General features: G+C 48.9%; 1 protein-coding gene and 2 long non-coding RNA genes across 5 annotated transcripts in view; 2 read left to right on the forward strand and 1 right to left on the reverse strand.

The window, feature by feature from the left end:
* The window catches only part of LOC120099931 (uncharacterized), a 16020-nt gene extending 14789 nt beyond the window's left edge, over positions 1-1231 (forward strand). The window contains exon 3 of the long non-coding RNA XR_005499465.2: positions 668-1231. This is a non-coding gene — a long non-coding RNA (uncharacterized LOC120099931). The remainder of the gene's footprint in view (positions 1-667) is intronic.
* LOC108349640 (uncharacterized) overlaps positions 1-14570 on the reverse strand; it is a 24189-nt gene extending 9619 nt beyond the window's left edge. Inside the window, exons 1-2 of one of the 3 annotated variants that reach the window (XR_005499463.2) lie at positions 14431-14570; positions 712-875 (exon numbers count right to left, since the gene is read on the reverse strand). This is a non-coding gene — a long non-coding RNA (uncharacterized LOC108349640). The remainder of the gene's footprint in view (positions 1-711; positions 876-14430) is intronic. The other 2 variants (XR_001835996.3, XR_005499464.2) reach the window with 2 other exon arrangements.
* Positions 14571-14678: 108 nt separating this feature from the next.
* Positions 14679-16891, forward strand: part of Sbk1 (SH3 domain binding kinase 1) — a 44818-nt gene continuing 42605 nt past the window's right edge. The window contains exon 1 of the mRNA XM_017588642.3: positions 14679-15463. The gene's annotated coding sequence lies outside the window, so the exon portion shown is untranslated. The remainder of the gene's footprint in view (positions 15464-16891) is intronic.

Raw genomic sequence — 16891 nt, forward strand, 5'->3', positions numbered from 1 at the left:
CTTCAGCTCAGATTTTATTAGAGCCCCTCTGTCCTGGCTGTCTTGCCTGGTCTCAGTACAGCGCAATGGCCATGCCTTGGTTTCTAAATTCTCTCATAGAGTTACAATCTCTGCCATGGCCCAAAACAAATGATCCCAAAACCTCTTTTATCTAAACTTTCTCTGCTCTTCACTCCCTAAAGTCTCATCTCTTTCCACATTTTTGGTGTGAGTTTTTGTTGTTTCTCTTTTTCTTTTTTGAACATAGTATTTATTTTTATTTATTTGTTATTTGGGAATCTTACATTATGCATCCCAACTGAGTTCACCTCCCAGTCCTCCCATGTCCACCTTCCCTCCCCCATGGCTACCCCCCCCCACACACAAACAAAGAAGAACAGGGTGGGGAGTCCATTTTGTGTTGTCTATATACTCACTGGAACATAGTCAAATTCCTAGTGGCCATCCCTCCAAGGGAAGCTGAATCTTTCTCCACCTGTACCCGCACCAGAAGCCATCAACTGTGGAGAAATCTCTACACTCCACCATTTACATCACAATTTTTTTGGTAGTTTTCCTTGATGGCTTCCTCTCTAGGTTGTCATTTGTAGGGGATGGGGGTGTGGAATGGCGTGGGGTGGAGGGAGGAGTTGTTGCAGAAGCCTTTCATGTTCCTCTTTCTCAACAGTGTATCTGCAGTCATCGAAAACACTGCAAGACTAGCTTCCTCACCCTTCATAGTCAGCAGGAGCACAGATCTGAGGCTTCCGCGTGGTTTCTGGCAACATCACAGACCACAAGCATGCACCAAGGACCTCTGCCTGGTCTCTCGTGGCAGTACGGACTCTGACATCAACATGGTCCTCTTCTGAAGCACGGGCACTGACCAGCATGTTCTGCAGGAAAAGCATGGACCATGGAGGTCTTTTGAGGAGATCCGACCCAGCACATGGACCATTCTTCATCTAGAACATCCTGTCCCTGTTCAGCACCAGCGCAATCATGTGACCATGTTTAGGGACTGAGTTTGAGCAAGCTCCAGACTGTTGACCATCGTCTGGCCGACTGACTGACCTACTGAGTAACAACCTGCTCCTCCATCAACCACAGCCGTCTCTCACACCCTTCACAGCTGTCGAGTCTCCAGCTCCACCATGCTCCACCCCTCCATCTTCCCCACCTTTCCATCACACATTTGCATAGTGGCATTGGAAGCTGCAGTGTATCTCACAATATACTCTTTTGCCAAACAGCTTCAAATGCAAATGTTCATTAACATGAGTTGTTGTTCTGGTTCAAGGCCTCTGACTTTTGCTACACCATCAAGACTGGACCCTTGCTGAGACACCTCAGTATCCTGCTGTGGTCGAGTTATGGATGGAGATCCTGAAGCCATATCCATAGTACAGGCCCCTTCACGTGCTCCAGCAGCTCACAGATGGGGTAGATGTTGGGGTAGACCAACTCAAAGCCCTGCATCCGGGTCTAGGTGGTAGCTGAATTGGTTAGCCTGGGTTTCTGCCAGGCCACCACTGTGTGGTGGCTGGCAAGGGGCAGGGCCAGCTCTCCTTCACCCACCTGCTTTCCACTCTTGTAGTCTACTCAGATTAACAGTAACACAGTAACAGCCTTAAAATATACGTCTAGCATCTGTGTCTTTGCCAACTTCATTAAGCTTTAATTATTTGGATAAACTAAGTCTTACAAGAAACTTGATTTTCCGTATCCTATAAAAAGGATCCCAAAATTCCCCATCTTCCTATGGAATGTGTCTATAGTTTAAAGTTTACAGCATCAATGGCTTAAAGTTTTATTTTGATGATAAAAAAAATCTTCAATTAAATCTTCAACTCAAAAATTTAAGACTCAGCTGTAAAATCTTAATCTTATAAAAGCTACTAACTTGTAAACTGTTAAAGATAAGTAAGACAGGCAAGTTAATCCTCAGTCACCTTATAAATGATCAAATCCCATAATGTTCTCAAAACTAGGCTTGTAGTGATGCTAATTACAAATGAAATTAATTTACAATGACAAGCTTTATTTAGCCCCCTGTATGTGTTTTCAAGGTTGCCTAAAGCAAGTAACTAAAAACAAAGTTTGTCTAAAATAAGGTACACTTAAAAGATAATGGTTCTCCAATTCTTCAGAGATCCACTGAATATGGCATTCAAAATACACAATAAAAAGGCTTCCCAGGGGTTGGGGATTTAGCTCAGTGGTAGAGCGCTTGCCTAGGAAGCGCAAGGCCCTGGGTTCGATCCCCAGCTCCGAAAAAAAGAACCAAAAAGAAAGGGCTTCCCATGGTAGACAGAAATTCCAGCTCCTCCTCATGGCAGCTCAAAAATTTCCAAAGACAATGGGGCAGATGGTTCCACCTGGACTGTGGTAACACTAATCATTGGGCAGAACTGCCCCATGCCTCTCCTACCTCTCCCAACCTCTCCAAGTCAAGGTTGGCTTGACTGCTCTGCTCTTTCTTGCCACAGCTGGTCAGGTTCTTTTTCCACAGGGAAATGTCTTAGATCTTCTGGGTCTGGCAGCTGAAGGCCAATGCTGTCCTGTGCAATAGCTAAAAGTTTAATGCGGTTCTCTGTGACAGCCAAAGACAGACTACTTCTCTTCCCAATGAAGCCACTGAGTCCATTGGAGCCTAGGTCAACTGTCTAGGTAGTGGGTAAGTCTCTGACTTTTTAACTAGTATATAGACCATTTGGATATACTTCTTGCTTTAATTCAAACTTCTGCTCTTTATAATGACAAGCGTAATCAACCACATGTGTCTCATGGTAAACAAATATGACTCAAAATCATGTTTATTGCTTTGTCTACAATGTGGATTTCAGGACAGACTACAAGCAGTGGTGATGCTAACATAACTAGTGTTAGCATTTTGTCTAAGCTCTGCCCCATGGTTACCTGGCAACAGCCGGTATGCCTACTATAAAAGGGGTTGCTTGACCCTTCGAGTCTCTCTTGCTCTTGCCTTCTTGTTCCTGCTCTGTCCCTTCTCCCCTTCCTACCTCTCTCTTTCCCTATTCCCTTCTTTCCTCTCTCTCTCTCCACATGCCACTGCTGGTCTCTATTCCCCTATTCCTCCTCTCTCTCTCTCTCTCTCTCTCTCTCTCTCTCTCTCTCTCTCTCTCTGCCTTCACTACCCTCTTAACTCCCTTCCCCATGTCCTGAATAAACTCTATTCTATATCATGTGGCTGGTCCCTCAGGAGGAAGGGCTGCCTCAGCATGGGCCTTCAGAGGCACCCCCTTCCCCCATTCCTGACTACACATCCACAGAACGTAATGCCTCTCCCTTTAGCTCTTTATAAACACAACAACTAGAACTTTTATCACTTTTTGTAAACTTAAAAAAATTCATGTACATTTCAGGAGGTTGACTTGGCTCCACCTCTCACAAGTCAAACAGACTCCAGATAAGTACTCCTGCCAATCAACAGCCTAAGTTTCCCCACCTACTGCTTACCCTTAAGAGTAAGCTCCCCCTTCCCCTGGTCTTGGGACTCCTCTGCTCCCCCAGCTACCAGGGCCATGGGCCTAGAAGTTTCAAACATACACCCAAGATGAAAGCTTTCCTCTAAACTCCTTAACTTTACCTTCTGTCCCTACTCTATATCTGTCCCCGTGGATTTCAACCAACTGTAGACTGCTCTGAAGCTGCCTGCACCAGATGGCTCTAATGCAACCTGCACTTAGTCCCAGGTGGTCCACAGAACCTGGGCAGCGAGTGAAACGATGTCTACCATCCTAAACTCCCTTCCCTTCCTACCTTCTGACCATCATTCCAGCCTTCTTGCCTCCCCCACAATGATACCCCAGTTTCAGAAGGAAGCTGCTATAGAAGAGATGTCACCCCCTTATTATCAACAAAAGGCTGGAATGATTAGTCTGAAACTCAGGACAAATGGCTAACTGAGGTGCCTACTTAATGTGTCAAAGCAGACTCTGGCCAGCAGTCTCCTTCAGTCCTAACTACTCCTACTTAATAGGTACCTAAGTACCTCTGTTCCCTCTCTCCATGCCCCCTGACCCACCCATGGCACGGTCCAGTCCACTGGCCATGTTCAGTCTGGACCCTTCCAGATGTCTCTGGCTGTTCTCACCCTCATATCTACGATAAGCCTTCTCCTCGAGCATCCTAGGAGCTGACGTGTCCTCATTTATTTCATTCAAAGGTTCTTTTGGCTCAGTGATTTGGGAGGTCTGGTCGATGTTGCTCTGACCTGTGGCAAGCTGTATATTATCACACGGGCACAAAGCCGCTCCTCATGTATCACACTGGCAGAGTGCTTGCTAAGCTCGTGCAAGGCCCTGACTTCAACACCCAGTACCATAACACAAAGTGCACAAAAAAAGAAGGAGGAGGGGGAGGGGGAGGAGGGGGAGGAGGGGGAGGGGGGAGGGGGAGGAGGAGGAGGAGGAGGAAGAGAAGAAGAAGAAGAAGAAGAAGAAGAAGAAGAGGAAGAGGAAGAGGAAGAGGAAGAGGAAGAGGAAGAGGAAGAAAGGAAGAAGAAGAAGAAAAGAAAAGAAGCTAGCAACAGGAACAAAAAGAACCCTGCTTTTCCCAGCCGGGGAACAAAAGAGGAAGGGCCCAGGGTCCCAGATCTCTTCAAAGGCAAGCCTCTCTCCCCTAAGGGCCCTAAAGGACTTCCTGCAAGGCCCTAACTCTCTAAGGCTCTACCACCTTCCAAAGGCTCCATCCAACAGTCCCTCTGAAGAGAAGGAAGAGAACAGCAGCCGTTGTTGTCTGAGGGAGGATGCTTCCAGCCAAAGGCACAGGAAGTGTGAAGACACTTGAGAACCGAGAGCAGCTGCGTGTATCTTTCCCACAGACTTTCCGGCTGTTTCTGTTGCTTTTGAAACTCCCAGCTCACAGTCTGTGGTTTGTAGTCATTGTCCTTGTAAGAGCTAATTTTGTATCGCAGACACGAAGGCTCTTTGTGTTACGACGGCTCTTTGTGTTACACGCTTTAAAAATAGTTTACTGCTTGTTTTCATTTTGTTTCTAGTACCTATCACTGTGTAACTCTCCCCTCCCCCCAGGTGCTGGATATTGAACCCAGGGCCTGTAACTCTTCTTTTAATTTTTGATAGACATATTTATGATTCACCAGTTTGATTACTGACCTAGAAAACCTCCCTTGGGTTTCAACATTTTTTTTTTTTTGGTTTTTTTTTTTTGTTTTATCCAGACAGGATCTCAACATGTCAACTGCGCAGGCCTTGAACTCATGGCAGTCTGCATTGCCTCTGCCTCAGAAATGCTGGGATTACAGATGTGTGCCATCGTGCCTGACTCATTGCTCGTTTTAAAAATTCATTCATATTTTATTCTAATGATTTTATAGTTTTATTTTTAACTTTGAAATGCCTGACCCATCTGTTGTTTCCTACGCTTTAAGCAGCGAGGCATCTGGTCAGTGAGAGTCTAGATTTATACTTTATGAAGACTGTGAAACAGCCCGCCCTCGTACTTATCTGAACCCTTTGGCTCAGACCTACCGGCATCCATCTGAGCTGTGTGAAGCAGAGGCTGCTACTGCTTGCAAACTCCGCCCACAGGGAGCCCTAGAGGAGGTTGGGAGGCTGGAGGCGAAGGTTTGTGTTACTGCTCTGAAGGGAAAGACAAGTAAGTGTTGCATCTCTGAAGAGCTGTCAGGAGCCAAGGAATACCACAAAGGCACATTGCACAACAAACCTCACACAAGGGATTTATTGGGAGAGACGCAAGGGGGTGGCTGCTGATTCCTTCTGCTTGGGCGAGAAGCAGTAAAGATTAGAACCTCGAGGGCCTTACTTCAAGTTCCTAGGCCATAGTGATGCTTTGAGATAGCTGGAGAAGGGGAACTTTAGCCTTCCCACAACCAATATAGTCGGAAGAAATACACTGTAAGTTCAACAGTATGCTTACTCTCGATTGCTGCTCACAACAAAGCCAGCACCCTTCCCCTCTCCCAACACGGCTGTTGCCAGAACCTTCAGATTCTACAGAAAAATCTTAGTCCTGATCATAATGGGTTGGAAGGAGAACTTGAAAGGTTTACTTTGACTGGTGAGCTCTGTACACAGTTTGCCTGCCCATACACAGTTTGCCTGTCCACCAACCTCTGCCCTGAGTTTGGCATCCAAATGTGCCCATCTGAAGGGATTCCTGCTTCCTGCTTCTCCCTCTCCAATGCCACCTCACCCAGAAAAAAATCCAAACCTGGGGCAGGATCTGGTTATCCCTGATGCTTTTTTGTTAATCTGACACATGCTAGCGTTATCTGGGAAGAGAAACCTTAACTGGAAGAACGCCTCCATCAGACTGGCCTCTAGGCAAGTCTGTAAGGTATTGCCTTGGCTGATATAAGAGGACCCAGTCCTCTGAGGATGGCACAACCCCTGGGTGATTGTATAAGAAAGCAAGCCATGGGAGCAAACCAGTAAGCCATGACCGTGTCCTCCATGGAGTCGGCTTCAGTTCCCACCTCCAAGTTCCTGCTCAAGGTCTTTAAAGCTCTTTGTCCTCAAGTTGCTTTCGGTCACAGTGTCTTATCACAGCGATAGAAAGCAAAGACACTGGGGCTGGGAATCCAGAACCCTTGCTGAAGTCACCAAGCTACTTTAGAGGTGGCTGATGCCACTGTCATCCTTCTAGTGGCTCCATCACACTCCACACTCACAGGGCAGGGGCATCTGCCCTGCTGTCACTGGGATTAATGCAGTCAGGGGAAGGGGCTACTTATTATCTAGAGGTCCTCAGGGGCAGACTTAGAGTTGGGAGAGCCTTAGAACAGGGGGTCCTTTCTATTGCCTGCAGCTGTGTAGAAGGCGGTGGCACTCCCTGTCCCTGCTCTTTGCTCTCTGCTGGTTATTAAGGTGCCACTTTCCCTTCCTCAGATGTGTGCCACTCAGCATCGCCTTGTTGGGGAGCTACCTGCACCCACCTTATCTGAGACCTCAAACCTCCCAGCCAATTCTCCTCTTTGTCCCACCTGCTTTAGCTCTCAGCGTCACCCTGCTCACCATCTGTCCTCCGTCGCTAGACTCTGAGCTCTGCAAGGGCAGGGATTCCGATCTGTTTTGTTCAGTGCCAAATCTTCCGTATCTGGAATGTGAGTGCATAGAGCAGCTACTGGGAATATCTTTTTATCACCGCCTCACAGTTACAAAAACTGAAGTTTGTAGAGAAAACACTTGGCTTTAGCAGCAGCCCCGGGTTTCCAAGCCCAGATACTCTGCACTTAACGTAGACTGCACTGTGGTCACACAGTGCTGATGGCTGCACTGTGTGGGAGGCTCAGATGGACCCAGAAGGAAATAATAAAGCGAGTTACGATTTTAAGTCTCCTATAATAGTCCATAAGTGACTTAACACAGATCTATACATGCTTACATGGAGTGACCTCAAAAATGTTAGTGAGTAAAAATGCAAGATGCCCCAGAGTGCCTTGGAAGTGTTTGTAAAAGAAATAAACAGAATGGACACACAGCCCAAGGCTGGATGTGCAGAGAAATGTCTTAGGAGACTCTGAAGGAGCCTGGAGTCTCTACCCAGAGCAAGTTATTTCCATCCATTTTGTATTGTTGAAATTTAAAATCTCGTGCATGCCTTTTCTCCAAAAAATTTAAAAGAAAGCCTCAGGATTCATAAATAAAATAAAATAAAACAGTCCCCTTCTCTTCCACCTGTGTTTGAATTCATCTATTCCTACAGGCAGGGAACTCAACCCTCACTTCTGTCCTTCCATTTGCTGTTCTATTTCTAAGCCAGGTCCTGAGCTGGACGGCCAGGCCCCCTAGCAGTGATGCACATCACAGGAGGTCCTTGATAACTCTGGGTTCTGGGGCTCTGGTATAGCCAAGTGGAGGAGCATTTACCCAGCATGCATGATGCCCTGAGGTGTGGTGGAAATACACTCACTTCCCTCTCCCACTACAGAGCAGGGTCTGATTCAGCAGCTCTAGGGCAGCTTCCAAGATTCTGTGTTTCCAATACCCCGCCGTGTGCTGCTGATGCTGCTTTATGGACCACTCTCTGAATGTCCAGATTAGAACTAAGATGCTGACACAGCTATTTCTCCATTTCTCCGGTTTTGACCTTACGCCCTACGGTAGAAAATGAAATCGTATCTCTCCTTTACCAATATCTGCTCGCCCACATACTCAAGTCCTGTCCTTAACCCTGCAGAGTTATATGTGCTTTTTGGCTCAACTAGGTTTTGGTGTTTACATTATTATACCTTTGTAGATAATTTTCACACTTTAGCCACATACTATGCTGTGATTACATTTCCTTTCTTGTTCAACTTTTAAATCCTGTTTGTACTTTCCTAGAGTTATTATTGACCAACCTTTATTGAAGCAACAAAACTTCCAGATAAAACTCAAAATCTTTGGTTAGTAGACCCAACTGTCCCACAAAAGTTACATATAATCTGAGTATGTGGTATCCACCATTAACCCCAGCACTTGGGTGGCAGAGGCAGGTGGGTCTCTATGTTTGGGGCCAGCTTGATCTTCATGACAACCTTCAACCATCCAAGGCTACATAGCAAGACGTTGTATAATAACAAACAAACAAGCAAACAAACAAACAAACAAAACCCTTACATCTTAGAGCCCTGTCCTCCAGGTCCCATATGGACAAGTTAGTTACTCCACAGAGTTCAAGGTACCTGCCAGAAGCAGGTGGGAGGAGTCTCCATTCTGAGCTAGGTCCTCCTGACTGCTGCTTGTCTAGACTGCCTCCCTCCCTTCAGTTACACCCCACCTCTATCCCAGATGTTTGCAGTGCCCATGGCTGTGCAACTGGGAACTGATTATTTTAAATTTCCTTTGCAGCTAGCTGAGAGAAACATTTGAAAGTACAGATATGGTTTCTGTATCCCCCTACCTTCCCTAAGAACTAAAATGGTAACAAGATGCCCTCAAGCAAGAGAATCACCAGCCTCTGACAGCCATGTGAGAAACAGAATCTCTCCACCGATAAAGCCTGGACCAGATCTGGTTTGGGGCATAATTTTTTGTCTATGCAGGATAATTCACAAGTTCCTTCTAGGAAGACATTGACGTTCTTGCCAAGATGCTTAAGCCACATTCTGATAAATTTTAAGTAAAGCCTCTTTCGGGAAGCTGGCTTCTTATCTATGTTGCTGTCAGTCTTCCGTCAGGGCTTTAGTGATCTGGCATTGGACTTTCTTTTTTATTGTGTTTTGTTGAGACACTCTTATCTAAAAGGGAAAGGACTATGGTGGTCATGGTGGTACATTAAAAGACTGAGGTTGGAGAATCACAAGTTGGAGACCAGCCTGGGCTACATAACAATAATCTTTAGGTTAATTATAGAGTCAGAGCCAGAGCCCGAGACACACACACACACACACACACACACACACACACACACACACAAACACACACACACACACAGAGGGGAGGGGAGGGAGGGAGAGAGGGGGGAGAGAAAGAGAGAGGGAGGGAAGGAGGGAGAGGGAGAGAGGGGGGAGGGAGGGAGGGAGGGAGACAGAGAGAGAGAGAGAGAGAGAGAGAGAGAGAGAGAGAGAGAGAGAGAGAGCGAGCGCGCTGCAATAGTATTTGCTTCTCTTTGAACTATGAAGCAAGCTAAGTTCTGTTCTGGAGGCTCACTTGGGTTTTAGGAGCTCTGAGTGGACCAAACAAAAAGGTGTTTCCTCTGAGCCTCCAAGGCCCCCTGGAGGAGGGAGGGGAATGGGATTCGCATCCGGTCAGTTGCTGTATGCTTGCAACAACTTAAACATTTAGCATACTTGGGCTAATACAGTTTTCTGAGAGACCCCACAAGATAAGGATTGGAGAAAACCTTCATGCATGGCCTTCCTGCCAAGCATCCATGGTGGGTGGGATGGGGGAATCAAAATATGGATTGAGGGGCTGAAGAGATGGCTCAGTGGTTAAGAGTACTGACTGGGGGTTGGGGATTTAGCTCAGTGGTAGAGGCCCTGGGTTCGGTCCTCAGCTGGGGGGGGGGGGGACTGACTGCTCTTCCTGGGGAATCGGGTTCAAATCCCAGAACCCACATGACAGCTCACACCTGTCTGCAATCTGACATCTTCACACAGACAGACATGCAGGCAAAACACCGATGCACGTAAGATGAAAATTTAATTAATTAATGAAGATGTGAATTGAGATGAGGGAGGGGCCTACACGGATAGTAAGTAACAGGGTGACTATGAAGGCTCACTCAGCCTGCTGCACAGACACTGGGGAGTGCGAGGGAGGCCTGGGGAGGACTCAAGTCTGTCCTGTACAGCTTGTGCCCCAAAAGCTTCCGTTCAAACTGGGTTTTGGCCCACCCTCTGCTGCGTCCTGAGTAGGGACAGGGAAGAGGCCAGCTTAGGGTTAGATGGGCTGGGGAGGTTAGAGTTTTGTCATTGCAACAAAGTACCTGGCGGAAATAACTTACAGGAGCAAAGATTTAAAAACATTGTTCTGTGGCTGGAGAGCTGGCCCAGCAGTGAAGAGCCTTTGGCGCTTTTCTACAACTGTATTAGCAGCACTGAGTTGAGGGGTGGTGGTTAGAGGTCAGGGCCCTGGAACAGGAGAATTGCTATGAGTTACACACCAACCTGGTTCCCAAGGCCCTGTCTCAAAATATTAATCAATTAACTAAAAGTTACTCCTTCTTGGGGCTAGAAAGATGCCCAGCAGTTAAAATCCCTTCCCAGAGGCCCCACTCCAGGGCACTACTGCATTGGGAGCCACTCTGCCAACCTATGCGCCTTAAGGGGCATCCTTTGGGCATCATTTGATATCTCTAATGAGGCCTGGTCATCACCACTCTTCAAGTCTGGGTCATGGAGGCTCCCGTACCTGGCTCAGACCCCAGAAGTCAGTGTCTTTAGATGGTCAGAGCCCTTTCAACCAGCAGGAGTGGACTCTGGGCCACCAGGAAAGGCAGGACTGTGGGAAACATGTAAATTAATTGGATTATGTCTATCTCTGTCTAGCTTCTGAATAAATGAGACTCAGACTATGATTTATTTACTTAGTGCTTGAACAATTACTGGGGGGATCACCCCTAATCTATATCTCTATCTGTTAGACTATTAATTCCCAGCTGTGCTCCCCAAATACTTGCTGTTTGAATCTCACCCGGGTGACTTCTGCTCCAGCAGTCTGTCCTAGGGAACGATTTCTCTAGGATACTCCTGGTCCATCATGTCTAATGGAGACTGCCTGTTCTCTCTGTCTTCTTCCTCCCTTCTCTTCCTCTCCTCGTAGCCCCGACCTATGACCCCAGCCCAGAAACTCAAACTCCACCCCTTTCTATTCTCCTCAGTAACTGGCTGTCTGCCGTTTTAATTTACCCAATTGTTTTAAGTTGGGGTGCAAGGTTTGCACAACAAAAGCTGGTATGCATGGGAATTCATTCATCTTGGGGCAGCCAGATCTTGGGGTACAGAATTTATTATCTGATGTAGCAGCACCAGAGCAACCCCTACAGAACAGGCAGCGCATTCTCCACCCACCCCTGTGGAGACCTCTCATCTTCTGAGGGTTTGCTGTGTTTTGGAAGCACCAACACTTTTTTTTTTTTTTTCTTTTTTTCGGAGCTGGGGACCAAACCCAGGGCCTTGCGCTTGCTAGGCAAGCGCTGGACCACTGAGCTAAATCCCCAACCCCAACACTTTTTTTTTTAAAAGAACAGTATTATCTCCACCACCAGGCTTACACTTGTCTAATTAGCAAGAACACACACACACACACACACACACACACACACACACACAGAGTGTAAGTGGTGGCTCTGTTCTCCAGATAATTACAGGAATCGTGAAGGCCATATACTCGGGTCAGGCTGCGGTTGGGAATGGGATGTTTATAATGATGGCCGCCTAATACCGCCTCTCAGTCCTGCCAGAACAATTCTCAGCCTGTGTACACGCGGAACTTCTCACAGTGAGCTCTGTTTGTAGCTCTTCAGGCTCAGACCAGCTTCCCTCTGCTGAGGAAAGTAGACCAGAGCTGATCCTGAGCAGTGAGCAGAGGAAGCTATACTCCTATTAGGTCCCCCAGCTCCAAGGTCAAAGGCTGCAGGCATGACAACAGCCCCCAAAGCTGGTGGGGAGGAGCTGCCCTATCAGAGCCGTAGGTGTAGCTCAAAGGCTAGGCTGGCTACCGTCTGATTCAGCTTTCCATGAAGTTTGGGGTAGTTTGAGGTGCCATGGTGACCACGATCCTCTCCTCCCTAGACTGGAGGCAAAAGGCAGTGGCGTATAGACAGGGAAGGTGAAGACTTAGGCTTTTGTGCCTGAATCTGAGGTCACACCCTGCCCCTAACCCAAGATCTAGGTTCAGCCACCCAAATAGGAGACAGTCAGAGCTTCACAGCCACTAAGAATTAAAACCTATCGATTTTCCCCATTAGCTAAAGACTGCCATCAGAGTGCATTAAAACCAGGCAAAGAACAGCTTCATGAATAATTAACACTTGCAAATGACAACCCCATGGGACCTGGGGAGGCAGGCAGGGACATCCAGAGTCCAGAGCCAATGTGACCCCTCTGACTCCCACCTCAGAAATTGTAACATGAGCTGTCTCTCCCCCTCCACCCTGTCTCTTGTCCCTTCCTATTTCATGCCCCCCCCACCTTTTGGAGGGGCACCCTGTCAAGTCTATATATTGAGAGACCTGAGGTTAAGCCTTGAAGAGGTTAAGTCCCCGAGTATCACAACCTTAAGGGAGATGCTACTCCTCCTTTCTGAGCACGTTCTCTTCCACTAAGCAGTGCAGGGATTGGACCAGCTGACCTCCAGGTATGTCTGTCAGTCTGTGGTTCTAGTCGGGGACAGAAGTCTAAAACTACTTATGGAAGCTGCAGCAGAGCTTGTGGAGGACTCAGGGCCCCCAGACCATCTCCCCAGCTCAATCTTGAGCTAGCAGAAAGAAGCACCTGCTTTGGACAGGCCAATTCATAGAAGGCCATCCAGAAGAGTAAAGGTCAGAGCAGACAACCCATAAAGAGACCCTGTTCCCAGAAACAGGCATGAGTTTCAGTTTGAGATAAGTCTCCACGAGAAAATCACGAATTCAAGGCCAGCCTGGGCTATACACTGAGGCGTCAGAAGTAAAAAGAGAGGAAAGAAGGGGAAGAGAAATGGGGAGGATTGGTTAAGATGGATGCCTTTTAGGCTAATGAACAAGCCCAAAGTCCCATACAAACATGCCAGGCTGGCAGAGCTGGATCCCGGCCCCAAGCTGCTATCTGCCAGTCTGCCCTTTGTGTACTGCTCAGGAACCAGCCCCATTTTCTTCTTAGCCAAGGAAGTCTAGACCTGTTCTTCCAGCTAGTGAAACTCAGTTCAGATGGCCCTTCCAGGCTCCTAACTCTCCCACCCGCAAACTCCCCAGGTTCTCAGCCTCAAGGCAAATTCCCACTTCATCTTCCCCATCCACACCTCCCCCTCCCCCGTTCTTCATCTCCCTATAGTGAGCAGAGTGGCTAAGAACAAACACTTCCCACGCCTCTGATCATGTTTATCTCTTCCTGTTTTGTAAGGCACTGTACTACCCCGTCATTCTCTCTGGTCTGCTGGTCTTGCCCCACCTCTTGATCGCCCAGGAAAGATCTACTCCATACCAAAAGGCCAGTTTAAACACTTTGCCTGCCTCTCACTCTCCTCCCCAAATGCCAACTAGTTCCTGTGTTCCTGCTGGAAGGCTCTCCCCCTACAGTCTAGATCTTCGATTGGCTCCTCCCCCTCTTGTAGGGTGCTGCTCCGACATCACCTTGTTGGAAGTTTTTTTGTTTTGTTTTGTTTTTTTGTTTTTTGTTTGTTTGTTTGTTTTTTTCCTCAAGCAGCCTTTCTAAGTCCCTGCCTGTCCATCCCAGCCCCTCTCAAGTCGGCTTAATTCCCCTCCCACCCCGCCCTTTTCACAGCCTGAATTTCTTCATCTTTTGTTTCCTCTGCTGCCAGGGCCACTGGAATGGTTGCCTGTGTTGTCAATTTCTGCACAGGTGAGGGGAGCTGAAAACCAGCCCAGGTTCCCACTACAGCCAGGTGCTTAGAGGTTGCCTGGAGGAAGCACTCTTTCTAATTTATCCGCCCCTTGTAGACCAACAGCAAGCCCCTCGGCCTCCTGTGGGGTACAAGCCCACCGAAGGAGGAGGAGCCTCTGCCTTCCCTGACTCTGAGCTCTGCGTCCTGCCCAGAGCCTGACAAACACATAAAGATGCTAAGGAAACAGGTAAATAAGACCCACTCTGGTATCCCCGAGCTGAGCATCCACTAAACAATGTCTGCTTCATCCCTGGCTGCCATTCAGAGTGGTCATGCACTTGGACCCAGAGTCAGCAATGCTGATTTCTGGGAATGTGGAGGGACTGGTTACAGTGTAGGTGTGAACTGGACGGCTCTCCCGGGGATGCTCCCCGGAGCTCAAAGCTCTGAGTCCCACCCAGATCCACCCTACCTGTGCATGGAGGGTCCAGGTGGCACAGCAAATCTGACCAAGCCCCAGGGACTGTGCGGCACAGGCTCACGGGCAGGAGGGATTACGGAGTGTCTGCTGGTGCACCAGGCTCCCAGCAGAGGCGTGGTCCTTGCTTTCCTCACAGTGGCCAGCCGCAGCCTCCCAGCTCTGGCAGAGAAGGAGTTAACTTCCAGGCTTCTCAGCGTGAATGTGGAGCTATTAATACCCACAGCCCAGCCATCTACAGCCACCACAAGGCTGAGCCCCAGAGCTGAGGAGAGAGAGCAGGGAGCAGAGCAGCTTCCTCTGGCTGACCCGCACCTGACTTCAAGGGTCAGAACTTTTCCTGGGGACACTGGAGACACTGTGCCAGCTCACCTGCCCTTGCCTACCCTCCAGCTTCAGGTGTCAGCTGGCTCTCCTGCAGGCCACTGCACTACTTACTACAGCAGAGAACAAACTTTGTCACCCACCAACGTGCCTGCGGGTCAACTAGGAGGAATAGACTGCTGGACAGACAGACAGAAGGCCAAGTCAGCCGTGGGTCTGTGCTCACAGTCCTGCCCCTGGCAGACATCAGCAGAGTAGACAGCTAAGGAGCTAAGGACTTCTCCAGAGGCGGTGATAGGACCTCAGTCCACTACCGGCCACCTCTTGAATCCAGCCCGGTAGCTGCCGTTCAAGTGTGGACCCCGTGGCTGGAACCCCTGTGCCTCAGGACAGGAGCCCCAAGAGAGCTACAGGCTCCTCCACCTACCGAGGCGACGGGTAACGTGGGCGAGAAGGCGCAGGTGGCAGGTAGGCAGGTCCGGGGTCCTGAGGCCGACAGGCTGCTGACCCTGGAGCACACTGGCTCCGAGAACCGTGTCCTGGCTGGGGATGATGCTGTGGAGGTCACCAACAGTCACCCCTGCCCTGTCCTGCGGCTGCCTCCTGCCTGGCCCCTGGGCTGTGGCGCTGACGATGTACCAGCTTTCTGCTTGGTCTGCTTCCACAGAGAGGAGGAGGAACTGGAAGAAGTTCCACTACAGAGGTCAGTGCTGGGGTGGGTGGGCAGTGGGCTGGCAGGACCACTGTGCAGCCCTCTACCAGGAACTTAGGGGCCCAGTACAGATGTTTATGGGATCTGTCTGCCCAGGCTTACCACACACTCCTCCTTCCCGCTGAGCTCTCTGGCTGTCACCACAACCTTCCCACTCCTCCCACTCTGGCCCTACCTAGATTGATTTACCTGTCCCTTCACTCCCATTGTGGTCATGTCTTGTCCCTACTTAGAGACCTTCATGGTTCCTCAGTTCCTACAACAGAAAACCAGCACTCAACATTCAAGACCTGTGTGATTGGTGTTAACGCCCCATTTCGCTTGGTTCCCCAATATTACCAGGAATACCCTGGCTCCCCGCCATTCAGGCCCAGCTGAAATGCCTCTTCTTCCAGGAAGGCCTCCCAGAAGACATGGGGTCCGCTCCAATCTAAGAGCCCCTTGCCCTTCTAGCATTGCACTGGCATTTAACACATGTTCAGTCCTTGTTGAATTAATAGTGAAAATGTGTATGTGCGCATGTGCACATGTGTGTGTGCATGTGCAAGCACCCATGTGTGTGTAAAAGAGGGGAGGGAGGGAGAAAGAAGATGAAGGTTTCTGAAGTTGGGATTGCATATTTGTGACTGTGTATACAGGTTTGTGGGAGCAGATGTGAGTACCTTTGGGATGAGAGGAGTTGGGCATGGTGCCAGTGACCCCAACCCTCAGGGAAACCCTGTCTCCAGCCAAGTGGATTACCCAAGCTGTGACCAGGCCTCTGGTTGTGGATGTACAAGTTGACAGGACCACCTCTGTTCCACCCCAGTATGCTCAAGCCAGTGCCACTGTGGGAAAGGCAGATACAGGACTCAGCTAGGGTCTCGTCCATGTCCACTAAAGAATAGGAAGAGAAAATGTGGGCTCCTGCATCTGGACGAGGTGCCCCTCATGACTGTATTAGACCCCACATCTGTGGTTTCCCTGCCAGGGGCCTCTGTGTTATCATCTGTGAAGTGGGAAGCTGCTTCCTGCCCTGGTTGCCAGCTGACCGTGCAAAACAATGACTGGACACCTGCAGAGTGCCAGGCTTCAGATGGGGCCTGGAATCCTGGCACAGCCCTGGTGAGGTCTGCTAGTAGATAAGTTGGGCAAAGATTGGGGGCACATTAGTGGGAGTGGGTACATAGCGCCCATGGAGTCAGGATGCAAGATGAACGGACCACTTCTGCTCACAGGGACCACGGTAGACTCCATCTAATCTCTCTAGAAGTCCAGATGTCTCCCAGGGAATGCAGGAGGCCCAAGAAGAGGTATTGGTGGGCTGTGGGGCGGCATTTGGTGGTTTGGGAAAGTAACTGGACAAGGATGGGTTGAGGATGGCAAAGACAGTAGTATATCAGATCACATAGACCTGGACTTCCAAGCTGAGCATTTGAA

Source organism: Rattus norvegicus, chromosome 1 (genome assembly GCF_036323735.1).
Source record: "Rattus norvegicus strain BN/NHsdMcwi chromosome 1, GRCr8, whole genome shotgun sequence".
In the NCBI taxonomy this organism is placed as follows: Eukaryota; Metazoa; Chordata; class Mammalia; order Rodentia; family Muridae; genus Rattus; species Rattus norvegicus.